This window comes from Triturus cristatus, chromosome 8, assembly GCF_964204655.1.
Source record: "Triturus cristatus chromosome 8, aTriCri1.1, whole genome shotgun sequence".
Taxonomy (NCBI): Eukaryota; Metazoa; Chordata; class Amphibia; order Caudata; family Salamandridae; genus Triturus; species Triturus cristatus.
The window spans coordinates 317,376,431-317,402,888 of record NC_140591.1 but is presented as its reverse complement, the minus strand read 5'-3'; the positions used below and the strand labels follow the sequence as shown (position 1 = coordinate 317,402,888).

The 26,458-nt window shown below is 47.1% G+C and overlaps 1 protein-coding gene across 1 annotated transcript in view; it reads left to right on the top strand.

Annotated features, from left to right (window-relative positions):
- The first annotated feature begins 5,207 nt into the window (after positions 1 to 5,207).
- C1QTNF9 (C1q and TNF related 9) overlaps positions 5,208 to 26,458 on the top strand; it is a 130,914-nt gene continuing 109,663 nt past the window's right edge. Inside the window, exon 1 of the mRNA XM_085621598.1 lies at positions 5,208 to 5,312. The gene's annotated coding sequence lies outside the window, so the exon portion shown is untranslated. The remainder of the gene's footprint in view (positions 5,313 to 26,458) is intronic.

Sequence of the window (26,458 nt, the reverse complement as noted above, 5' to 3'; positions counted from 1 at the left end):
TTCAGTTAAACACATTTCCAAGATAATTGTACAATTTTGTTTGACAGGCACAATCAACAAGGATCTGCTATTTTTGTTTTCGCCCCATCCCCACTCGAAATGCTGATTAAGAGAATTTTATTGTGTGTGTACCACTGCCCCCTTTACAATCTCAGTCTTGATTTAACAAGTGCGCTCTTCTTTCTCTCTCAATCAGGCCCTCGCCAGAAAGCGAGGGTGGGAGGGAGCGAGCCAATGTAAAATCCAGTTTGAAGCAGTACCCCAAACATCAAATTGGCATCCAGGTGCATGGGAAGTGAAAAATAACCGGGCAGGAAGGGTGTAGTGAATTATAGAAAAGGGACAGGAATGAGACAACTCTGCAACAGCGTAGTAAAGGGAAAACTCTGAGCTAAGTGCATCATGAGAAACCAGTTCCACTAGGTTTAACTGCCACTGCCACTCAAAATTAATAAGTGACAACATTCATGTTGCTTCCCTCGCCCATCTCTTAGAACAGGATATTGCCATTGGAGAGTGCTAGATGGGTTGTACCGAAGGATGGTAGCAAGCAATGACGAGTGAGCAAGTACAAATGTTAGCATGGCCATTATCGCAGACATCCACCACAAACACACGCAAAGAAATGCAAACGTGATGGTGCCTAAACATGAAGAGGATTCTCAGGTTCTCATATCACAGCTCGAGTCTTCGAGCGATACACCCTACCAAGGATTTCCAGTCACCTCGAATCTTTAAATTACACAGGAAGGTTTTAATTTTCTACGGTTAAAATAGCTATGAGCATTGCAGAGTCCAGCTCCAAGAATCAAAAACAAACCCTTGACAGGGGAGGGGTAGGGAAGTTCCAAAAAAAGTGTCCAATAAGAAAGTAAAACATAACAGAAAGATCCAGTATGACAGCAATATTCCAAGATCAGGGATTGCCAGGGCACTGGAGTGTACTGGAGTGTAGGTAGGATTTCCCAAACCTTAAGGAAAACAGTACTGGAATAAAGACCAATTTAACAGTAATTTGGTCTTTGATAAACAATAAAAACTATACAAGACTAAACCACCACAAACTTAGTGTGAGGGTTGCCATCCCGCTGTGTCTCTCCAATGCTGCTGGTTATCTGAGCTTTGGTACTGCATCGGAGTCTGTTACACCCGACCTCAACAGCATCAGAGTCTAGCAGGGAGGTGGGTGGAAGCTGTGCCAGGTTTAGAGTGGTGCGAGGGGTGCCCGGTTTAAATTACGGACAAATGGCGTCCGTTAAAGAATCCTTCACGGACAACGGGCAGACGGCCGAAATTACGTACGGTTGGTCACCCTATGCTCAAAACAATACAGCAAGTTTAAAACCACGGAGTGTGCTTTTTAGGGTAATCGGCCTGGTTTGCAGACTTGCTGTATTGTTCTGATAGTAAAGCGAGGCTGCGGGCAGATTGAGTGCTTTTGTTTAAGTATCCATGTTAATCGCAGCTCATGAAGGGGCTGCGATTAACATGGATACTTAAATAAAACCACTCAATCTGCCCGCAGCCTCGCTTTACTATCAGAACAATACAGGAAGTTTGAAAACAAGGCCGATTACCCTAAAAAGCACACGCCGTGGTTTTAAACTTGCTGTATTGTTCTGATAGTAAAGCGAGGCTGCGGGGGAGATTGCGTTGATTTTATTTAAGTATTCATGTTAATCGCAGCTCGTGAAGGGACTGCAATTAACATAAATACTTAAATAAGGGCACACAATCTCCCCCGCAGCCTCGCTCTACTAATCAAAGAATACAGCAATCAGTGCGTGCACTTCAGGGCAATACAGAAGCACAAACAAAAGGACAGCAATTTGCCACATTACGCTTACCTCCGCTCCGAGTGTTCCACTGCAAAGTGGTCACTTCCGCCGCCGCCACCGTCCTCCTCAATCTGGAAATGCCAGTTTTTCGTGCCGCGTGCCTTTTAAAAGTGGCAGCGGCGCGAATTCTCTCACGGGAAGTGCCGTCTGTGCGTGCTGCACACATGGCACTGCGCGCTCGGGAGTAGAGAAGTGCGCACGCTTGCGGGCGCACGCATTATTGGGAACAGTGCCAGCAGCATAAGTTAACTGTAGTTGGTCGATGCTGCTTCTTCCAGAAACGGAAGAAAAAGGAAGTGATGTATCGGACCACCAGCCAAGAATGAGCAAGATAAGAACAACAATGCCAGATTCCACCAATGGCAAGCCACAAAACAAAGAGAAATGCAATGGGTGGAGTTTCAGTAGTAATACTGATTACTTGATGCCTCGTAGAGGCAGCGCATGTGCTGCTCCATGCGAGACTTAAAAATGTGTTGAAGTCGACCTGGAGTCGCATTATTATAAAATTTCCCAGATTTTGAAAGGAAGCTGTGATTGTAATACAAGCTTCCACTGTGTGTTGGTAGGCTGTGCGCTTGTATACACTATACAAATAAATCTAAGCAGAGGCTAAAAGGCTAGGTGGAAGTGAGCAGCTTCTGTGAGGTGAATCCAAAACTGAAGCTAGGAGGAGACCGCATATAATAATAACTGTCCTTTTAACATAATGTTAATAAGGGATGCCCTCATTTAATATAACCCACGGCCAATACCTAACAATGTAGGCCTGGAAAGCAAAGTATAGTAATAGTGGCAAAAATGTGTCCTCGCCTGCTGTGTTGGCAGCATTCAGTCACATCTGATCTGCTGGCTGCCCTGTCACCGCTGCCACACAATTGTGGCCTTATATTACTGTGTGGAGAACCCACCCACGCTTGCCAGAACACGGAGATACAGATGACAAAAGGATTTCATTTCGAACAGAGGAAGACAGTCTGTAAAAGTATCTAAACAGAAATAAACATAAATATTCCTGTACAGAAAACGGTTTTCACAAAACTCTTAAACACATTGAAGTAACAATGCAGGCATTTGACAGGTGTAATGATAACATAAGTTCCGCACTACTAATTCTAAATTTAACATTGTTGTTTATTAAGCAATTTAATACTCACAACAAAAAAATATCGGTATGCCCTCCCTAACAATCAAATATAAAACATATAAAATGATTCATAAACTTATATTCATTATAACATTCACTTTAATACATTCAAGAACCTTGTTTTTTAATTTTGCTTATTTCGTCACTTAATTATTTTTCTCATGCCAGTTAAAAAAATCACAAAGTAATAAATAAAACAAACCTATCTGAGCATATGCAGAAAAAGAATTGAGCACTGCAATTGTATATCTGGCATTAGAGGGGGTTTCCACTGTTTATTCTTAGGCTATTGGAAATGAGGCATTACAGAGAAGACACATCTATGTGTGGCACAGAAACAAACAAGCCAGGTCCTGTAAACATTCACATGATGGCTGTGACAAGGGCGGTTACAGTGCAGTCCCACGAGGACGCCTTATTTTTTGTGCATTTTCTTTAATAATGGAAACCAAAGAGAAGCCAAAAAACTCTGACAACAATGCGCACCACAGACTTTGATCTGTCAACCAGCAGATCCACGCCTAGAGACCCTTCCGCTTATTTTGTAGTTTTGCTTTTGAGTAGAATACCCGGCCTAGGAGCGGTGAAGTTTCTTGCCAGGACCCTTCTCACTACTGGGGTGATCAGTGAAGCCTCATCCAGGGGCGTAACACAGGCCCCCGCTGAGCGTGGGCCCCTAAATTCCAGGGGGGGCCCTCAGCACAGCACTCTGGCCGCAGAGCTCCTGCTTGAGCCCGGCGGGGGCCCCTCCACGTTCCTTGCAGGGAGGCCCCCCTCGAGTTTCGTTACGCCAGTGGCCTCATCACTTGAGTAAAGTTGTCCAGTCACAGATGACTACCAATAATCTACTGATAGGCTTTACTCAGAAGTTAGTACAAATACAGAATTACATTCTGAGCAGTTTAAAGTGGTAAACAACGTTTACCCCAAAACTTTTTCAACACAGGGAATCACAACGCAGTTGTTACAACGACTGCGTCTTGATTCCGCATACCATTACTCCGCAAGTCGGAACAACGACTTGCGGAGGGGGGGGGGGATTGGATTTAAAATCCAACACCTTCCCCAGTGTCCGCACAGACAGGAGTTGGAATAGTAAATTATACTATTCCAACATCCAGCGCCCCCCCTCCGCAAGTTGTTGTTCTGACTAGCGGAGTAATGGTATGCGGAATCACAACGTGGTCGTTGTAACGACCGCGTTGTGATTCCCTGCATGGAAAAAGGCTGCGGAATAACGTCATAGATTCGTTTAAAGTACAGCAACCATAGACAGTTCTCCATAAAATCGGGCATAGATTCACGTTTATAGAATTGGAAAGGGCCTTCTACGTTGCACGATAAATTACACTCTTTCATAGCAAGTTAAACAAGGACTTCATACAGTTACTATATCAGTGCGAGATTCTCATGGTCCAGTCTAATAGGAATTTTTCCACAGATAAACATCGAAACCTGTAGCAGTGCTGTGTCATGTCAGTACCTGAGACCACGCCGGCACCTCCAGCATTTAGTTAGTATTGGCGCCCTTCTGTGTCTGGTGCTTTACAGCAGTTTTAAGATCTTCTTAGAGTTTCTTGCGCAAATGGGTGCAATTTCTGATATTTATATGTTTCTCTCGTCGTCATTGCTTGATTTTGCTAACGAGAAAGTGTCATTCATAGTCTTTGAAATGTCACTCATAATTGCTCTGAAATTATGGAAATGTCACACATAGCAATCTAAAACCTTGGCAGCTATGTCTCCGGTGTCCCTTAGCACGGGAGGAGCACAGATCTGCGTTGCTCCCGGTGTGCTTTATGCTGAGAATACGGCGAGGCCTAGGCGGTTTAGCAGAGAAGCGAGCAGGCACGTCCTACTCGGCCGCCATCTTGGCCACGCCCCCATAAAAGTACATTTTAAAGTTCATAACAGAAATGTAATAAATGACAATGAATACTACTGAAAGGCAAGTGCACATTTCTAACCTCGGTGAATAACTGCACTTTGAGACTGCTAGATGTTAGCATCAAGGCCCAAGGGTGATCTTTCATTACAAGAAATAGAACTATTGTGACACCTTATACACTCGTTTATTTATTTACCATTACAGCAAAGGAGGAATTGTATACTGTTAGCTTAAAGAAAAACAAGATCAAAGTGCAGCTCCCACAGTTTAATGTTTAAGGGAGCTGTGGAAAGTTACACCGCACATTTAATCCGCCTTGGTTACTCAGCAGCAGTAATAAGTGACCACTCCTGCTGGCCCCCAGGTCCCAGCATTCCTCTCTCTGCTGCCCAGCACCTAGCAGAGATGTCTTGAGGGAGCCCAGCTAACCAGCCAAGAGGTAAGGAATGAGTGCTAGCAATGTATGCATTAGAAAGAAGTGTGTAAAGATGCGTGTAATGTGAGATTGATGAATCTTGAGGGATCTCCCCAGCCGGCATGTAATGGCAATGAAGCATCAGAGTGACTTACAAATATTGGACGAATAAACTTCATAGAGGGAAACGTACTTCGCTCTCCAGGATTTATTTTATAATCCAGCAAAGAAATTCTAACTAAACATTTTTTTAAATCCAGAAACATTACATCCACATGAATTTCTTTCTCCGTATTTTCTAGATTATGTATTTAAGTGTGTCCGTGGTAGTGTAATGGAGGGTGTGTGCAGGGGATCGGCGTAAGGGTAGTAGTGGGGCCGGTGGACCATGATAGGGCGAGCTGGGGGTCGAAAGGGGCTGTGCGGGCCAATAGAAGGGCCTTCTTCCCATGGCTGACTACACTGAGCTTGGGTTGGGACTGGCCTGGCCTTGTGTTTCAGATTCGGGTTGAGGCTGCTAACCGTGCCCTTGACACCTTTGAATCACAGTAGCATAACGGGGTCGCGGGGAGACCTGCCTGAGGGTAATTCTTCTGGTCGAGCTGGGAGAATATTTTATTTTAGCACATGCAAAGGTCCATGCATAAAACAATCCTAGGCTGATTTGACACCTGTTAGAGCAGTGCTGTCCACCTTTGGTCCACAAGGGTAATATCCCTGTCAGATTTTCAGAAAATCTGCAAGGGACAAACATACACCAGTGCCTCTAATTAGGGATCATGCATGTAGTGAGTGGTTATCTTCAACATCTGGCATGGATCTGGCTCACCTGGATCCATGTTGGACACCCCTTCACTGGCAATTCCTAGCCCACTTTTTCTCTGTAAAGCCTGAAGAGCCATTCGTTATTCTCAAAAAGAAGGACTGGAATTATTTATCATTGGATGTTTCATCCATTCGGGAAAAGGGGGGGGGGGCAGTGGTGTTCCCACCACTGGACGACAGGCTGATCCATTTGTTATACTGAGATGCTTTTGTTTCCCCCTTTGCAAATATCAACACCTGTCTGAATATTTCATTGGTTCTTGCGCTGACGCAAAACTGATTTCACAGAATGACAGAGGTTGTGCCACATGTAAGACCTTGCATTGACGACTGCATGTCAGCACACACAGGTATTGGGAATCACTGTGGTGTACACTGACTGCAACCTGTAGAGTGGTCAATGCTCTAAGTCTGGTGGAAAAGGAGGGGTATCTCTGAAAGTGAAGTGGACGAAGATGCATATCGAATACACCTCTACAACAAGGGGGGCCTGTGTAAATATAGGCGCTGCCTGGTAAATGTGAAACAGAATCCTGTGCCTGGCAAGGTCACAAACATACTCTTACTAGACAAAAACAACCAAAATCCGAAGGCAGCACAATCATTATTTAACAGATGATATGGTATAATGATATGGGGCTATAGGCAATGAACTTCTTGATAAGGTAAGGTTAAAACCTTGGCTGCTTTCTATTGCTACTCTTGGTGAGACACTTCTAGAAAGGGATTACATTGGTTAATCGATTGGAATGAATTAGTATCTTTGGCCCTGACCCACCAATAGTGAACCTCTGGCATGTAATAGGCACCTGGTTACACTTTTTAATTCTCAGCTTTAGTCATCAGTATGCAGATTTACAGCTTCTGAACATTACATCTAGTTGGAATAAGCTTTGGGTCACATCCTTGCTCATGATAAGATGCATTGTGTCCTTGCTCATGATTCAATGATTTTCCTCCCTATTCTTGTGTTTGTCCCGCCCATGAACATGCTTAACTCAGTGTTATGATTGGGTGGTGCATCCTTGTACTGCCAAGGGTAGACATTGCCTTACAGTGTACAGGAGGGACTATTTTCTCTCCCTTTTCTTCCCTGCTCCACCTCTTCGTCCATACCCCCTTGTATTCTCTCTGCCTCCAGTCAACCCAAGGACCCCTTGTTCTTTTATGTATACAGTATACCTCTCTGATGTATACAAATTGAGTCACCTACGCAAGAGCGTTGTCTTTAAATGTTTCCATAATTTTGTAACTATTATGCAAAGCTAAAATACGCAGATAATGTTCTTGGGGATATAGAGCCCTCTAGTGGAGTACTGCATAACTGCAACCCAGTAAAGTTTTATTAAAGTTGAGCTAAACTATGCGAGCAAACATATTAATGCGCGTGAGAGTATTAACTACAAGGCTACCACATTCCCAAACCTTAAGAACAATTTGGTGTTTTTTAGAAAGTTCTTTCAAATCATTACCTGGTTCGAAAGAGCCTTAGTCATTACAGGCAGGTGCTGGGGCAAGAAGAGCTCCATCCAGGCCCCACAGACCAGACTCCAGGGTCTGCAGAATGGACGTTTCTGAGATGCCTGTGACCCTCCACTGTCCACCTTGTCCCGTCCTGGAGTTCACCTGGACCTAAGCATCAAAGGATGCAAAACACGGACGCGGACGTTAGAACTAATAATATGCCAAACACATATTATCGGTTGGTGTGGATGCCATGAATCCTTGGTATAGTTTAAGACAAGACACACTCTGTTGGGATAGCTGCAGTGCTCGCCTCAGGAAATGAAGGAATGCACCACTTGGTTTCTGCAATGAAATAATCTCACTGTAAGCAGCTCTGAGCTCATTCAATGTGTTATTAACTTGTTTTATACTATTCTTTTAATCTCACAGCCTTCTCCAGAACTCACATCAGTACTTCAGATGGATAATGCTATTTGTCACATTGCCACTCATTCCTCTTCTTGTCATATTTTTCACATTAAGAAGTGTCAGCACTTTCAGACAGGCAGTCTAGACTCATGTCTTCCTTTTACAAGTTTATCTTGTCAATATGTGAATTCTCACTCCCAGTTGTCTCCAGTTGCCTATAAGATGCAAGAATGCACACATGATCCTTTCTGTTTGTCTGTCTGATGACAGACCCCATTTCTTCTGCATGGTAAGCGGTCCTACTCGAAGGCCAGGTGCCTGCTTCTGGGCGTGTAGGCGCTGGAGTGGAAGTCTCCAGCGATCATGAACAATAGTGCACTTTCCCCTGCAGCAGAGCGGGCAGGCACTATGGACATTCGGTACTGGGAGCCCTGATGAACCCTTAATAAACTTGAGGTTCACTGGCCTGTCACTGGTCCACCTCCCTCCTACTTCTTGCCCCATCATGACGTGTGAAGCTATTTGCACAGAGCACATACTTCAAGAACCGAGGCATAGGTGCACTTCCTGTGATTATGCTTAACATACTAGCCTCACCACTGGTGCCTGCTGTCATTTCCATTGTCACAACCATTGTGTTATGGCCAGCTTTGGCATTCGAAGCCTTGTTAAATGTATGACATCCACAAAGCTATAATTAATTTGTAGGTCTCGGCTACAGACACCTTTGTAACTAAGGTCCCAGTTTTACATTTTTACTGATTTTTACATATGAATACAGACAGGAATCAATGTGTTTCTTCCCTGTATTTAATTATAAAAGCGGAAAAATACTGAAAATTGTTTTTCTTGTGAGTGACTTGCTATGCTGTCTTCCGCGAATTCCTGGCCAACAGCAGAGCAGACAGCATGGGAGGTAAAGAAACGGACGAGATTTCCTTTAATACAAACGTATGTTAACGTATATTTGACTCTAATGCTATATTTACATGTGGGTCTAGTGTTTTGTTATATTTGACTGTTTAATTTGCTAAACTCCTTTACCAGTTAAATAAACGTGGTAATGTACCATTTTAAGACTCAATTTATTCTCAAAACACAAAATAAATATGGATAAATACCAATAAAATGGCCAAAAAAGAAATATGGATAAATACAAACGGAAATGTAATTTTTTTTTTTTCCATAAAACCGATAGCCCTATTTAAAACTCATACATACTTAGTAGGGGCATTCGGTCAGCCCCTTTCACGCGAGTGAATGGCTTAGTCGTCAGTCACATTTGTCTGCTCTTGATCTGATGGCTTTCCCCCTATTCTTGCGTTTGTCTCGCCCAGGAGCTTTTTGGCCTCACACTGTTCTGACTGGGATGAGTAACAAACATTGCTTTGCAGTGCGTGGGGTTGACTATTTTCTCTCCCTCTCTTTCCCTGCCTCCTCTTCACCCTTCCTCCTCTTCATCCCTCTGCCTCTCCCTCAAACCAGCATTTTCATGTTCTTTTATGTATTCTCTTCCCCGCTAAGATGTATCTTTAAATGTTTCTGTTATGTTGTAACTCTTTGGAAAAGACGAAACATGTATTTACTGAGTAGCAAGGCTTTGAGGTGTAAAGCTGCGAAACCATAGGTTGCATTTTCACAAATTGAAGACATAATTAGTGAAACCGCTCTGCAAATAAATCTATATAGCTGCATATCCCCGAGACGTATTCTCATTACAGCTTCTATCAGAGCGTGCAAGATTCGTTCTGGTTAATATCAAAAGCTGACACTGTTAGTTTTAACGAGCGTTTGGCGCCCTCTTTTGGATTGCTACATACCTGCAACACAGTCATGTTAAATTGGAGCTACAGTATATGCTTACATGGGTGCAAACGTTTGGAGCATTTTGGTATCACATTATTCTGATTAGATGAGTTGTATGCGTCCTCGGGATTTCTTGAGGTAATTCCAGTGAAATCTGGTGCCAATTGAAAGTGGTGAGGTGAGCAAATGGGTTAAAGGTGCCGACTCGGACTCGGGGGAAATTAAAACACTTGCATGCAATAAACTCTAAGGACCCAATTCACAATTGTAAACGTAGACATGAAGTCTAAGTTTAGTTTAGACCTTAAGTCTACGGGCCAAATTCACATAGGTAAACTTAGACCTGACGTCTAAGATTAGACCTAAAATCTAAGTTTAGACCTAAAGTCTAAGGGCCCGATTCACAAAGGTAAAGTTAGACCAAAAGTCTAACTTAGGCCAAAAGTGTAACTTCACTACTTTTCAGTATTCACAAAGGTAAGTTACTACTAGTAACTTTACTACTAGCAACTTTACTTGTAGTAAAGTTACTAGTAGTAACTTACCTTTGTGAATACTGAAAAGTAGTAAAGTTAGACTTTTGGTCTGAGTTAGACTTTTGTCTAACTTTACTTTTGTGAATCAGGCACTACCTAAATTGCTGAGAAGGATTACATCAACACTGTAGAGTTAAAATATTTAACTTTAAAACGTTAATGTAATGCATGTCAGTGATTTAGTTACTTTTTACACTGATTACATGTTTAAAGTACAAGGAAATATTCACTTACCTGTCTGCACGTCCTATTGGCCTGGTGTCCTTCTCCAGTCATCGTGTGCGGTCCCCAGCCAACTCCCATAACCAGTCCAGATGCTGCTCTCATGCTGTCAACCAGCATGAGAGAAGCTATAGGATTGGTGGGAGCCGGCTATCTCAGCACTTCTACAGGCACAGGAGGCCTGTGCCTGCTCTCCACCCAGCTGTTTAAGACAGATCGGGTTGGAGAGGTTTGAAGTGCACATGTCAGGCTGGCTGTTAGAACCGGCGGTCTCTAGTTGGCAGAGGTATACACTTCTGACAAATAGGGACCCACCAACTCTAGTCAGGGCAAGGGGATTACACACTCAGATAACCCCTGCTACCCCCTTGGTAGCTTGGCAGAGCAGACAGGCTTATCTCAGAGGCAGTGTGTTAAGCATTTATGACCACATACAGTAATAAAGTGAATACACTACAAATGGACACAACACAGGAGTTATTATAAAAATAGTATTTTTATATAAGGCTTAGCACAAGACCAAATAACGACAAAAATATACCACAATCTTAATAAATACTCTTTGGAAGGAAAAATAATAGTTCAGGTAAAGTTTCTTCTTAGAAAATAGTTCTTTAGCAACAAAAGTAAGTATTCTTCTGAAACACAGTTCTTGGCAACAATGTGACCCCCACAGGAGTCACACAACGTCGAGTTTACGATATTCCCAAGGTTCGGCGTCGACCGTGAGGAGCGCTACGTCGAGCCTGGAGTTGCAACAGAACCCACAAACACAGTACCTTTGGAAATGAAGAAAACGATGATCCACGGCGTCGAGATGTCGGCGTCGGCGTCGAGGTCGGCGTCGATCGTGCCTCGGATTTGGGTCGATCCGCAGCGGCGTCGAGGGGTGTCGGGCCGGAGCAGCGCTCACGGCGTCGAGAAGGGTGTCAAGTCGATGCGATCAGCAGCGGCATCGAGGCGGGGTCGCTTAGAGCTGGAGCCGATACTTACTACTCAGTGGCGTCGATACCGGCGTCAAGACGGGGTCACTTGGAGCTGGAGCCGATACTCACTACTCCTGGTGTCGCTACTGGCGTCGATCGGGCCCGGCGGCCGGCGTCGACGGCTCGGAACACTGGAGCCGTTACTCACGATGTCGAGCTGTATTCGGCGGCGTCGGCGACGTCGAGACTGCAGATTTCCCCTGTGCACTTGAAATAACACTTTCCAGCAACCAGCAATTCAGCAGAGGGTGAAGTCCTTTGGCCCTGTGACTTCAACAGGAGGCTGGCACTCTTCCAGCCCTTGGAGATTTTCTAGCAAGCTTTTGAGAGTACACACCAAGTTCCTCTCTCCTTGTTCCTTGGCAAAAATAAAGAAGCAGCTTCAGGTTCCCCCCAGCAAACAGCACACTGGCAGAAGGGGGAGGCAAGTCCTCAGATCAGCAGGCTTCTTGTCCTTGGTAGAGGTTTCCTTGTCAGAAGTGATCTGAGTTCTAGGTTCAGGGGTCCTTCTCTTATACCCCTTTTCTGCTTCGTTCCCTTTGTCCAAGCAGGGAAATTCCCCCCATCCCAGGTTTGTTGTGGGCGTTGCCAAGCAGAGGCACCTGGCCTATTCACTGAGCAGGGCAGGGTCCTCAGCCGCCCAGCAGGAGGCGGAGCCAGTATTGTCACTGGCAGGAGCAGGGCTATCAGTCGCCCGGCAGGAGGTGGAGCCAGCATTGTGTCAGGCAGGGCAGGCTATCAGGGACTACTCTTCCCCCACTCTAAGTGTAGATGCCTCATTCACCCCACACTGACTCATTCAGACCGCTGGAGCCACCCAGCCCCTGACACACACACCAAACCAGCAGAGACCGGTGGATAGTTGGACAAGAAAATAGCCACTTTCTAAAAGGGCTATTTTCAAACACAGAATTTAAAAAACATCCATCCTAAAGGGTGTGTTATTAAATTCTGAGTTCAGGGATACTAAACTCGACCTGCTACCATGCTCCCTGAGTCAGATAGATTATAATGGAGTTAATAATCAGTCTGCCCATTCTGGCCTAAGGGAGGCAGGTAGCCCTTCAATAGTGAAAAATTAAAATGGCTGTAATTCACTATTAGGTCATGCCACACACATCAGGACATGACCTACCTTTTACCCACAATGCACCCAGCCCTAGGGCCTACCATAGAGGTGTCTGAAATGTGGCAAAGTGAACGTTTTAGAGACTGGCAAGTAGGTTTCCTTGCCAAGTCGACATGGCAGTCAGGGACTGCACGCAGGCTCTGCGGTGGCAGGCCTGGGACACATTTTATAAGCTGCTTTCGTGGGTGGCACAACCAGTGCTGCAAGCCCACCAGCAGCAGTTAACTTACATGCCCTTGGCACACGCGGTGCACTAGACTAGGGTCTGAACAGTAAGCCAACCAAGCCAATCATGGTAACACCAATCAATGTATCAATTTAACATAGGGAGCACTTGCACTGTGGCACTGATCAGCAGTGGCACAGTGCCCAAAGCAATATTCCAGCAAAAACATCGTAAACAGCGGAGGCCAACAGAAAAAAATGGAGGAGAGACTCATGCCAATGATGCCAGGTCTAACACGTGTCCCCTCCAGCTGAAATGTGGGGAGAACTACCCTTCACCCAGGGAGTCCTCATCACTAAGGCGGAAAAATCTGGACAGACCAGCAGCATTGGCGTGATCTGTACCAGGGCGGTGTTCCACCGTAAAGTCCATCCCCTGTAGGGAAATGGACCACCTCAACAGTTTTGGGTTTTCACCCCTCATCTGCATTAACCATCTGAGGGGCCTGTGGTCTGTCTGAACCCGGAAGTGAGTCCCAAACAGGTAGGGTCTTAGCTTCTTCAGCGCCCAGACCACAGCAAATGCCTCACGCTCTATCGCACTCCACCTCTGTTCCCTGGGAAGTAACCTCCGGCTGATGAAGGCTACAGGTAAGTCTCGGCCCTCTTCATTTATCTGTGCTAGAACAGCCCCCACACCATGCTCTGAAGCGTCCGTCTGGACAATGAACTCTTTGGAAAAGTTGGGTGCCTGGAGGACCGGTGCTGTACACATTGCAGTTTTCAGGGTGTCAAAGGCTTTCTGACAGGCGTCAGTCCAGATCACAAGTCTCGGCTGCTTCCTGGAAGTCAGCGAGGTCAAGGGGTGCACAATGTTGCCTTGACAAACCTCCTGTAGTAACCCGTGAGACCCAAGAAGGCTCTCACCTGAGTCTGGGTTTTGGGCGGTTCCCAAGCCAGGATGGTATCTATCTTGGGTTGCAGGGGGGCCACCTTGCCGCTCCCTACTTGGTGCCCCAAGTACACCACTGAACCCTGCCCAATCTGGCACTTACTGGCCTTGATTGTGAGGCCTGCTCTGCGCAGGGCCAACAACACTTCCTGGAGATGGCGCAAGTGTTCCTCCCAGCTGGCGCTGAACACTGCTATGTCGTCCAGGTAGGCGGCGCTGAAATCCTCCAGTCCAGCCAATACCTGGTTGACCAACCTCTGGAATGTGGCAGGGGCATTCTTCATCCCAAAGGGCATAACCCGGAACTGGTAGTGCCCATCTGGTGTGGAGAATGCAGACCTCTCCTTTGCCCCATCGGTCAAGGCGATCTGCCAGTACCCAGACGGTAGATCAAACGTACTAAGGTACCGGGCAGCCCCTAACCGATCTAAGAGCTCATCAGCTCTGGGGATGGGGTGCGCGTCAGTCTTGGTGACCGAATTGAGTCCTCGGTAATCCACACAGAACCGAAGTTCTGGTGAAGCACCAGGCGCTGCAGCCTTTGGGACCAAGACCACTGGGCTGGCCCAAGGACTGCTAGAGGACTCAACCACCCCTAGCGCAAACATCTTGGAGACCTCCTCCTTGATGTATGCTCTGACCTTGTCAGTCACCCTGTAGGCCTTGTGCCTCACAGGAGTGCTGTCCCCGGTGTCCACATCGTGGACACACCACTGAGTGACACCAGGGATTAAGGAGAACAGATCAGGGAATTGTCCCAGCACATGGCGACAATCTTGCTGCTGCTCAGGGGTCAGTGTGTCAGAGAGGACAACACCATCCACTGACCCATCTTGCTCTTTTGCACACAGGAGGTCAGGAAGAGGCTCACTCTCCTCCTCCATTCCAGCATCTGTGGCTAGGAGCATGCCCACTTTGGACCTTTCTAAGTGGGGCTTTAACCGGTTGACATGCAGGACCCTCAAGGGGTTCCTCGGAGACTTCAAGTCCACCAAGTAGGTGACATCGCTCTTTTTCTCCACAACCTCAAATGGTCCAGTCCACCTGTCCTTGAGCGCACAAGGTTCTACAGGGGCCATGACCCAAACTTTCTGACCAGGTTGAAGCTCAACCAGAGTGGCATTCTGGTCGTACCACCGCTTCATCTCTTCCTGGCTGGCCTCCAGATTTGCCTGAGCAAGATCTCTGAAGCGCCGAGTCTGGTTCCTAAAGGCCAGCATGTAACTGTATACATCCTGGGGAGGTTTCCTGGGAGATTGCTCCCATCCTTCTTTGACGAGACTCAAAGGCCCTCTTACCGGGTGTCCATACAAAAGCTCAAAGGGACTGAACCCAAGAGACTTTTGTGGCACCTCACGGTAAGCAAACAGCAGGCATGGTAAGAGGACGTCCCATTTACGCCTCATTGGTTCTTCAAGACCCATAATCATGCCTTTTAGGGTCCGGTTGAATCTCTCAACCAGCCCATTACCTTGAGGGTGGTAAGGAGTGGTAAACTTGTAGGTTACCCCACACTCCTTCCACAGAGACTTCATATAATTAGAAATGAAGTTGGTGCCCCGGTCTGACACCACCTCTCTGGGGAACCCCATGCGGGAGAAAACACCCATCAGTGCCCGTCCCACCACGGGGGACGTCACTGTGCGGAGAGGGATGGCTTCCGGGTACCGGGTGGCATGGTCCACCAAGACCAGGATAAACCTGTTGCCCATGGCTGTCTTGGGGTCCAGTGGCCCCACAATGTCAATCCCCACTCGCTCAAAGGGGGTACTGACTACGGGAAAAGGTTGGAGGGGAGCCTTCTGCTTCCGCCCACTTTTCCCACTTGCCTGGCAAGTTTGGAAGGTCCTACAATGGATGTCTGAATCCCTTCTCATCTGGGGCCAATAAAAATGGGTGACAAGCCTGTCCTAGGTCTTGTCCTGCCCCAGATGTCCATCTAACGGAACATCATGAGCCAACCCCAGTAGGAAGGCTCTGAAGCACTGGGGTACCACCAGCACACGGGCTGACCCAGGCTCAGCAGCCTTAGGCTCGCTATACAGGAGGTCGTTCTCCCAGTAAATCCAATGTGATCCTGACTGATCACCTGTCGTTTGGGCTGAGGCCTGCTGCCTCATACCCACAAGAGAAGGGCACACTTCCTGTTCAGCACAAAATTCCTCCCTGGAGGGACCACCATCCTGCTGCCAATGGGTCAGCTCGGGCAGGTCTCCCAGTTCAGCCACATGTTCCCCTGTAGGTTCCAGGGCATCCCCCTCAGGGTCTGCTCCCTCCTGGACCGTGGGAACGATGGGGGACGGTTTCCCGCGCCCCCTGCCTCTTCTCTTCATGGTTGGGTCCTGGGCCATACTTTCAGGCTCCGGGACCCCATCAACACCCTTACTAGCTGACATGGACCGGGTGGTCGCACACACCCACTGCGGCAGACCCAACATTTCCAGATGCGCTTTTCGTTCCACCTTAGCCCAAGGAGAGTCCTCCAACTCATTGCCCAGGAGACAATCAACAGGCATGGCGGGCCTCACAGCAACCTGAAGAGTACCTGAGACCCCCCCCCACTCAAAAGGAACTTGAGCTACCTCACACTTACTCTGTGAGTTGTCAGCAGCTACAACGGGGTAGAATGCATGAGGGACCACCTGCTCTCTGGACACCAAGTGACGCTTGACAGCTGTCACATTTGCTCCAGTGTCTCTGAGAGCTTCCACCCTATGGCCATTAATGGTCACCCACTGCCTACATTTCTTAGTGTTATTAGGCAGAGGGGTTGGAGGGACCATTTCCACGTCTCCTAAAGAGACCAGGGACATTTCTGCGGGACCCCACCCACCGGGGGCACCCATCTCGCTCCCTCCCAGGGCTACATTCGCTACCTGACGGGGGGGTGCACGCGGTGGTGCATTCGAATCCTTCATGGGACACTGGGGATCATAATAACGGTGTCCCACCTGCTTACAAACGTAGCAGGTCATTGGGCCCCTGGGAACAGGTTTACCTGTCGGGACCTCTGGCTTCTTTACAGGGGGAGGCTGGGAACCCTTCCATTGGTTCCCTTGGTTCCCTTGGGGATTACTTTGGGGCCCTTTCTGAAACTCCCTCTGTTTACCCCTGTCCCCCCCACTCTTCTGCTGGGGACCCTGCCCACCTTTGGCTGAGTCTCCCACTGGACCCTTGTGGACCCTGGTACTGACCCAGCGGTCCGCCTCCTCAGCAAGTTTTCTAGGGTTAGATATCTTGCTATCAATAAGGTGCTGGCGTAGCTCTGGAAAACAGTTATTAGACAAGTGCTCCCATGCAAACAAATCATAAAGAGCATCATAACTATCCACCTTGCTACCCTTTACCCAACCATCCATGGCTCTGCAAAAGAAGGACACATATTCAACCCACGTAGTACCAGGCAACTTCTTACATTCTCTAAAGGCTTGTTGGTACTTTTCTGGAGTTAAGCCATACCTCAACATTAAAGCATCTTTCATATGAGTATAAGACATCCTATCCTCAGCAGGCATGCCCAACAAGGTATCCCTCCCCTCATTGGCAAAGCGACACCACAACCCCGCTCCCCAATCTTTCTCAGGGACCCGGTGGGCCAACAATGCTAACTCATATGCTCTAAACCATTGACCAATATCTTCATTTCTACTGTAATCTTTTATCACATCTTTGGGAAAATAAAACCTACTTTCTGCAGGCACAGATGGAGTGCTGCCACCAGAGGGATTCAACTCTAAACTCTTAGTTTTATTCTCCATCTCCCTTAACATCTTCTCACGTTCAAACGCTAATTTCTCTCTTACAAAATCTAATCTTTTGCTCTCCATTTCAGCTTCTCTTTTGCTTCTTGCATTCTCTAACTCAAACTGCCCTCCTAATTTAAGTTTTGCCATCTCTAACTTGTACTCCCTCTCCTTCTCCCTGTCTTCCAACTCTTCAGGAGAAAGGCTCTTAGAGGAAACACTGCTGCCGGGAGATGCCACGTGCCCATTCATGGGCTCTTCCACTTCCTCTTCCTCTTCCTCTTCCGGTACCACCCCCCTCTAACCAGGCCTTCAGCGCTTTAAGGAAGTCCTCTCTCACTCTGAGACCTGTGGTAGGAACGTTAAACTGCTTGCAAAATTGCTGTAGCTCCTTTTTCTTGTACTTATTTATACATTTTTTATCAAATTCCTCCACAACAATGTTATGTTATGTTATGTTATTAGGGGTTTTATTGAGCGCTCAGCTACTCAAACAGAGTGTCCCGGCGCTATCAGACCCGAAACCGTAGAACTCCATCAGGGGAAGGTGGAGCTTATTGGCCAAACAGCCATGTTTTGAGCTTCTTTCTGAAGGCCATCAGGCTCTCGCTCCTTCTTAGGGACAGTGGAAGGGCATTCCAGGCCAGGAGCGCAAGATATTTAAAAGACCGTCCACCGATCCGGGCACGCCTGATTGCTGGGATCGTGGTGAGAGACAGTGAAGCTGACCTCAAGGCACTAGCTGGCATATGAAAACCGATCCTCTTCCTCAGATAGCGGGGGCCAGTGCCATGCAGAGTCTTAAATGCCATGGTAAGCGCCTTAAATTCAATGCGCCTCTGAATAGGCAGCCAGTGAAGAGATTGCACCAGTCCTGTAGCGTGAGTGCGGTGGCCAAGACCAAAGATCGCCCGAGCGGCCGAATTCTGCACAATCTGCAGGCGTGAAAGAAGGCACTTCGGAAGGCCCAAATACAGGACATTGGCGTAATCCAGCCTAGATCCTATCAGGGCCTGCACTGTGGTTTTCCTATGTGCGATGGAAAGAAGGGGAAGAAATTTTCTAAGCGTCTTTAGGACCCCAAAGCATTGACCAACCAGGCTCATAATCTGCGGTTTAAAGGTGAGATGGGTATCCATCTTAACACCGAGATTTTTAGCCACCAAGGCCACATTGGAAGTGGGAAACATATCCGCCGGCCACCAGGTCTTCCAACAGGTATCCGGGGGACAGCCGAAGAAAAGAACCTCGGATTTATCCGAGTTGCATTTAAGCTGATTACATTGGAACCAGTTAAAAACCGCACCCAAACAGCCTTTAATAAAATCTCCATCAAAATCCATATCTTTCTCGCAGGTGAAAAGAAGCTGGGTATCATCAGCATATGAGACAATCTGGGCACCAAAGGACTCAACCAGCGCCGCCAGAGGGGCCATATAGATATTAAAGAGAGTCGGACTTAATATTGACCCCTGAGGGACTCCCACATCCAGAGGCGGCACTGCTGCGGAGTACGGAGGAGCCCAGACTGTCTGTTGGCGGTTGGTCAGAAAGGACTTGAACCAATTGAACACCGTTCCTCCAACACCAATCTCCGCAAGACGCGCCAATAGGCGGTCGTGAGGAACGGTGTCAAACGCCGCCGAGAGATCCAGCAGCACCAACAGTGCCTTCCCCCCAGAGTCCCGGACTTCCTTGATGGCCTCAGCCACCTCCAACAGAGCCGTCTCCGTGCTCATATTTGCACGGAACCCAGATTGAGTATAGTGCAAAACACCATGAGACTCAACAAAATGTGAGAGGACAGACTGAACATGCTTCTCTGCCACCTTTGCCAGGGTCGGGAGCAAAGAGATGGGTCGGTAATTAGCATGAATGGTATGGTCCAAGGAGGGCTTCTTCAGGAGCGGAATGACCATCGCCCGTTTCCAAGTAGACGGTACTATCCCTGTTTCCAATGAGCAATTTAAAATTGGGTTAACCATAGAGTTAATAGCCTGAGCCACTTTGGCCAGAAACTTAGCGGGACAGGGGTCCAGTGGAGAGCCAGATCTCATTTTCAGAAGAATTTCCAGAGAGACTAGAGGTTCAATAGGAGGAAAACTCATCAAACTGGGCCTTCCCAGATCAGGCACATCGGACTGGGTTTTAGGACAGGGCAGTCCCTCCCGCGCCGAGGAAGGAAAGGTTGCCTGAATGCTCCGGATTTTATTGGCAAAGAAACTGGCTAATTGCAAAACCCAAGGTTCAGAAAAAGAACACTTAGGAGAAGTAGCAGCTGGTGATGTGAATTCCTTCACAATTGCAAAGATTTCTTTACTGGTATTGGCGGCTTCTTCGATCCTTTGAGCAAAGTAGGCTTTTTTGGCCAGATAGATTTCCTTATGATAGGCCTTGGTACAAGACCTATAGGCCTCCTTCAAAGGATCCAGGTAGTTTGCTCGCCACGCTCTCTCGGCCTTCTTACAAAGCCTTCTGCTGGAATTCAGCGCATGTGTAAACCACGGGGCAGACGCGCGCGAGGATTTCTTAAAGGACCGCCTAGGCGGAGCCAAGTCCTCCAGACACTGCACCAACCATGCTTGAAAATGAGTAAGGTCCAGTTCTAAATCCCCTGTAAGAGAGCAGGGGTGAGTCAGTCGATACTGGTCAATCATTTCCTATGTTACTCTGTGGAAAGGACGCGATAACCGGGGCTGACATCCGACATCTCTACAAGTGACAGTGCTTTTGGACTGAATTTTAAAAGTCAACAGAAGGTGGTCAGACCATAACACAGGAAGGGGGGGGCGCAACTGTGATGGAGGAGGTAGAGAAAATCTGATCCAATGTATGCCCCTTGTTGTGAGTAGGCGACATTACGTAGGGTACTAAGCCCAAAGATGTAGTAATATCTAGTATTTTAATAGTATCTGCTGCATCCGTGTTATCGAAGTGAACGTTAAAATCGCCCAAAAGTATAAAATGCTTAAATTGAACACTCATAGCCGAAATTACAGTGTCCAACTCCTCGTTGAATGATCCCACAGGGCCTGGAGGTCTGTAAATCAACAAACCCGCACAGGATTGAGCAGGTGAAAGTGTTAGGCAAAAACCCAATGCTTCAACCCCATGAATGTCATCAGTGGGTATGATGGAACACTCAAAGCGTCTGTCAATCACCAGTGCCACTCCCCCTCCCTTACTCTTGCTCCGATCTTTCCTTAATATATAGTAATTAGAGGGCAAGGCATTGACTACATCTGGGCCTGATGCTTCGCCAAGCCATGTTTCAGTGAGAAAGAGACAGACGGGCTTGAAATCAGTAAGGAAGCTAAACAGATCCAGAGCATGTTTGCTCGCAGATCGTGTGTTCAACAGGGCGCAGCTAAAGAAGCATTCAGCTGAGCTACGCACCGTCGTTGCGACAGCATGTTGACTAGGCTTAGCGACGTTTGACTCCGTCAAGCCACCCTTCAAAGACCACCCACAACCAGAGCAAGGAGATTTATCTCCGGCAACGAGATCACATACACTACAGCTACTATTCCTGCACGGTCTTAAAGCTAGTAGCTGACTGGCTGTGTACTCCAGGATTCCCACATGACAAAGTGTCTCTGGGTCCCCCGCCTGGCCGCAGCCGTCCGCATCCGGGACGCTGACGGGCGCAGACGGGCTTTCCTTAGGCGCTCCTTTGGCGCGGGAGAGGGGCATCTGCATTGCGCGTCCGCTGCGCGGAGCCATCACCGTCTGACTTTATACCTCCCGCCCGTGAGGCAGCAAGCCTAGTCCGCCGACTGGCAAGCCTGCCTCACTAAAGATGGCCACCGTCCCCGTGCGACTATCCCGCTGCTCGATTGGCCAACGAGAGGGTCGCCCGGAGAGCACAGCCAGAGGAAGGTAGGGACGAGCAGCGTAACCCCAATGCCGGCAGCAGGCGACTTCACTGCCCCAAAAAGGTAGGAAGCGAGTTCCCCACAGCAGAGGAGATAGAGTGCAGTAGGAGATCTCCCGGCTTTTCGCCTCAGGAGAAGAAGGCTAACACACAGTAAAACAATACACACTACACAGTAGAAAATGTTAAAATTGCAGTTTTAAAAACAGCGCGGTAAATGTGAGCAGTAGCTACAAGCAGCCAAAAAAAAAAAAAAAGCTCAGCCCGATAAGAGAAGGGGTAGCAGCTCCGGCATCCTCCATGGTCAAAACTGGCAGTGTTTAAAAAAATAAGCTCCAGGAAAGCGGAGAACAAAAATAGAAGATCCTACCAAAACAGATTGTGGCTGCGCTATGGTCTGCTTTCACTATGTAGCGTACACTAATCACTGCACATGAGTCATAAATGCAAAGTTCAATCCTCACCACTGACCACCAATGTTAGAACCGGCGGTCTCTAGTTGGCAGAGGTATACACTTCTGACAAATAGGGACCCACCAACTCTAGTCAGGGCAAGGGGATTACACACTCAGATAACCCCTGCTACCCCCTTGGTAGCTTGGCAGAGCAGACAGGCTTATCTCAGAGGCAGTGTGTTAAGCATTTATGACCACATACAGTAATAAAGTGAATACACTACAAATGGACACAACACAGGAGTTATTATAAAAATAGTATTTTTATATAAGGCTTAGCACAAGACCAAATAACGACAAAAATATACCACAATCTTAATAAATACTCTTTGGAAGGAAAAATAATAGTTCAGGTAAAGTTTCTTCTAAGAAAATAGTTCTTTAGCAACAAAAGTAAGTATTCTTCTGAAACAGGAGCGCTACGTCGAGCCTGGAGTTGCAACAGAACCCACAAACACAGTACCTTTGGAAATGAAGAAAACAATGATCCACGGCGTCGAGATGTCGGCGTTGAGGTCGGCGTCGATCGTGCCTCAGATTCGGGTCGATCCGCAGCGGCGTCGAGGGGTGTGCCTCGGATTCGGGTCGATCCGCAGCGGCGTCGAGGGGTGTCGGGCCGGAGCAGCGCTCACGGCGTCGAGAAGGGCGTCGAGTCGATGCGATCAGCAGCGGCGTCGAGACGGGGTCGCTTAGAGCTGGAGCCGATACTCACTACTCAGTGGCGTCGATACCGGCGTCAAGACGGGGTCACTTGGAGCTGGAGCCGATACTCACTACTCCTGGCGTCGCTACTGGCGTCGATCGAGCCCGGCGGCCGGCGTCGAAGGCTTGGAACACTGGAGCCGTTACTCACGATGTCGAGCTGGATTCGGCGGCGTCAGCGACGTCGATACTGCAGATTTCCCCTGTGCACTGGAAATAATACTTTCCAGCAACCAGCAATTCAGCAGAGGGTGAAGTCCTTTGGCCCTGTGACTTCAACAGGAGGCTGGCACTCTTCCAGCTCTTGGAGATTTTCTAGCAAGCTTTTGAGAGTACACACCAAGTTCCTCTCTCCTTGGCAAAAATAAAGAAGCAGCTTCAGGTTCCCCCCAGCAAACAGCACACTGGCAGAAGGGGGAGGCAAGTCCTTAGATCAGCAGGCTTCTTGTCCTTGGTAGAGGTTTCCTTGTCAGAAGTGATCTGAGTTCTTGGTTCAGGGGTCCTTCTCTTATACCCCTTTTCTACTTCGTTCCCTTTGTCCAAGCAGGGAAATTCCCCCCACCCCAGGTTTGTTGTGGGTGTTGCCAAGCAGAGGCACCTGGCCTATTCACTGAGCAGGGCAGGGTCCTCTGCCGCCCAGCAGGAGGTGGAGCCAGTATTGTCACTGGCAGGAGCAGGGCTATCAGTCGCCCGGCAGGAGGTGGAGCCAGCATTGTGTCAGGCAGGGCAGGCTATCAGGGACTACTCTTCCCCCACTCTAAGTGTAGATGCCTCATTCACCCCACACTGACTCATTCAGACCGCTGGAGCCACCCAGCCCCTGACACACACACCAAACCAGCAGAGACCGGTGGATAGTTGGACAAGAAAATAGCCACTTTCTAAAAGGGCTATTTTCAAACACAGAATTTAAAAAACATCCATCCTAAAGGGTGTGTTATTAAATTCTGAGTTCAGGGATACTAAACTCGACCTGCTACCATGCTCCCCGAGTCAGATAGATTATAATGGAGTTAATAATCAGTCTGCCCATTCTGGCCTAAGGGAGGCAGGTAGCCCTTCAATAGTGAAAAACTAAAATGGCTGTAATTCACTATTAGGTCATGCCACACACATCAGGGCATGACCTACCCTTTACCCACAATGCACCCAGCCCTAGGGCCTACCATAGAGGTGTCTGAAATGTGGCAAAGTAAAGGTTTTAGAGACTGGCAAGTAGGTTTCCTTGCCAAGTCGACATGGCAGTCAGGGACTGCACGCAGGCTCTGCGGTGGCAGGCCTGGGACACATTTTATAAGCTGCTTTCGTGGGTGGCACAACCAGTGCTGCAAGCCCACCAGCAGCAGTTAACTTACATGCCCTTGGCACACGCGGTGCACTAGACTAGGGTCTGAACAGTAAGCCAACCAAGCCAATCATGGTAACACCAATCAATGTATCAATTTAACATAGGGAGCACTTGCACTGTGGCACTGATCAGCAGTGGTACAGTGCCCAGAGCAATATTCCAGCAAAAACATCGTAAACAGCGGAGGCCAACAGAAAAAAATGGAGGAGAGACTCCTGCCAATGATGCCAGGTCTAACACTGGCCATCACAAGACAGACAGCCAAAGTGACATGCGCACTTTAAACTGCTGTAGTCAGCCATCACCCCCCCTGCTGCCAATCAACAGCAATGTCCCCACCCTCACAATCTGCTCGGGCTGGCAGGAAAAAATTAAATGGTAATAAGATCAATTTTTTTACTCTTTTATTTTTCACCTTTTCCGTGCCTTCAGCAGGGGGAGCAATGCTCCTTGCCAAAATGGAGAAGCTACTGCTAGGAAACTCTATTCTGTTTATTACTGAGCACTCCATGGGTGTACATTTGCTTCCTTGCTCATTTCCCCTTTTTCCAAGATTACCAGCCATACATATGCTTGCGTTTTAATGTATGCTTTTGCATGCTAGTGCAACAAGCATTGGCAAAGCCTATAGCTTGCCCTTTTTAAAGCTGAGACCTATTGGATTTAGAAATGCTTGTTATCTTAAGCTAGCAAATGAAAGATATAGAGGCCTTAGTTAATTGCCGCTTCTTTTAGCACTCGATTAATAGTGCCACATCTGCAAGACCCTTTGCTTACAATATACATAGAGTGGGCTTTGGGCAGCCTTATTCAATCATTTGCTTATTTGGATCAGCCTGTGTCAGTCAATGGCTTGAGACTCTGTCAGTCCTATCTAAACATGCACTTGGAGGAGTATTATTTCTCGGTCATCATCTTTATTTGGCCTGTTTATTGTAATATAACACCTACTTTGGGGTGTTTGTTTTTCAATGCATGAGGAGCTATTGCAAGATGTATTGTACATAGAAAGCACTTTTTGCTACAAGGGCATTTTTTTGAGTTCTCATGACACAACCTGGTCCTAATCTGTCTCCCAATAATTTTATTATTTAGCACATCGGATGGCCTTCTTACGGTCAGGCTTTCTCTATATGATAAGCCACAAATAACTTTTAGGTGCACGATAAATATATGTTAATATGTGGGCACTTGATCAGAATACAAGGACGCAGGACAGAAATCTGACTAAACTGAAGGCTGTAATGATTTCTAATGCTTCCACCACAATTACCACATCCTATACCATTAATACCCCCATCAATATCAACAAAAAACCTGTATCACCTCTACAAATACCATTACAATAATACCGATGCTGCCAACACCAATACCATAACCCACCACTGAAACTATTTACACCAAAGCCACCCCATCAATTCCACACCAACAATATGTCACCAAAAATACCAACAAAACCCGACAACAACAATACCACCAGCAATCCCACCAATACCTATGCCACCATAACCATTAGCAATACCTTAAATGCACCACCAATACCAAAAGACCAATGACACAGTAAATACCACCATCAACAGCACTAATATCACCACCACTCCAAAACCAGCACCAATACCAACCCCCAATATCGTCACTACAGATATCACCGCCATTGCAACACACTCAATACACTACCACACCAGTAACCATTGCCAAAACATGGGCAAAGTCAATATGTCTGGCTTTCACATACTATGGCATGGAAACATCCTTTCTGCATGCCTGCGTTTGCCTACTTTTTCAATTTGAACTCAGACATATTGGCTTTGACAATGCGTGTTTGCTTTGCCAGGGCTCAGCCCTGACAAATCCTGTCTTAGTTACAGTGCTGGTGTCAGTTTGATCTTTATATGTATTATTATTTAATCCCATCAATAGTTCAAGAACTAATTATCTTGCACAATGCAACAATTACAAAAAATTACACTTTATAATCAAATAACATATTAATAATCATCAGAGACTTGTATGACATGCTACGTCTGTGGTACAATAGTTCCCAGATCAATTGGCCCAGTCGGTACTTAAATTACCAATCGATAGGCGCTGCCCATTAGGTGCAGTCACTGCCTCCGCGCTCGAGAAATCAGGACTGCACCTAATGGGCAACGCCTATCGATTGGTAATTTAAGTACCGACTGGGCCAATTGATCTGGGAACTATTGTACCACAGACGTAGCACGTCATACAAGTATCCTCTTCATGGAATAACTATACCATGTTAAGACACCGTTTATTTCTATAGGTGTCTATATATTCTCTATCTGGACTTTCTTTACCAATTGTTCTGTGAAACGACGTCGGAGTACCTTTACAAATTAGAATTTGGATGCTCTGTCAATTTTTCTTTGTCCTGATGATGATCGCATATTGACAAAGCGGTTGAAACGCCGTCGACGTATTTGTGGCCTGTGAATTAATTGAGGACACACTATTTGGTTTTATGTTGTTCCTTGGTTTTGTGACGTATTTTTGTCTGTCACTGCTTTTGGTCTGTAAACGTTCACTAT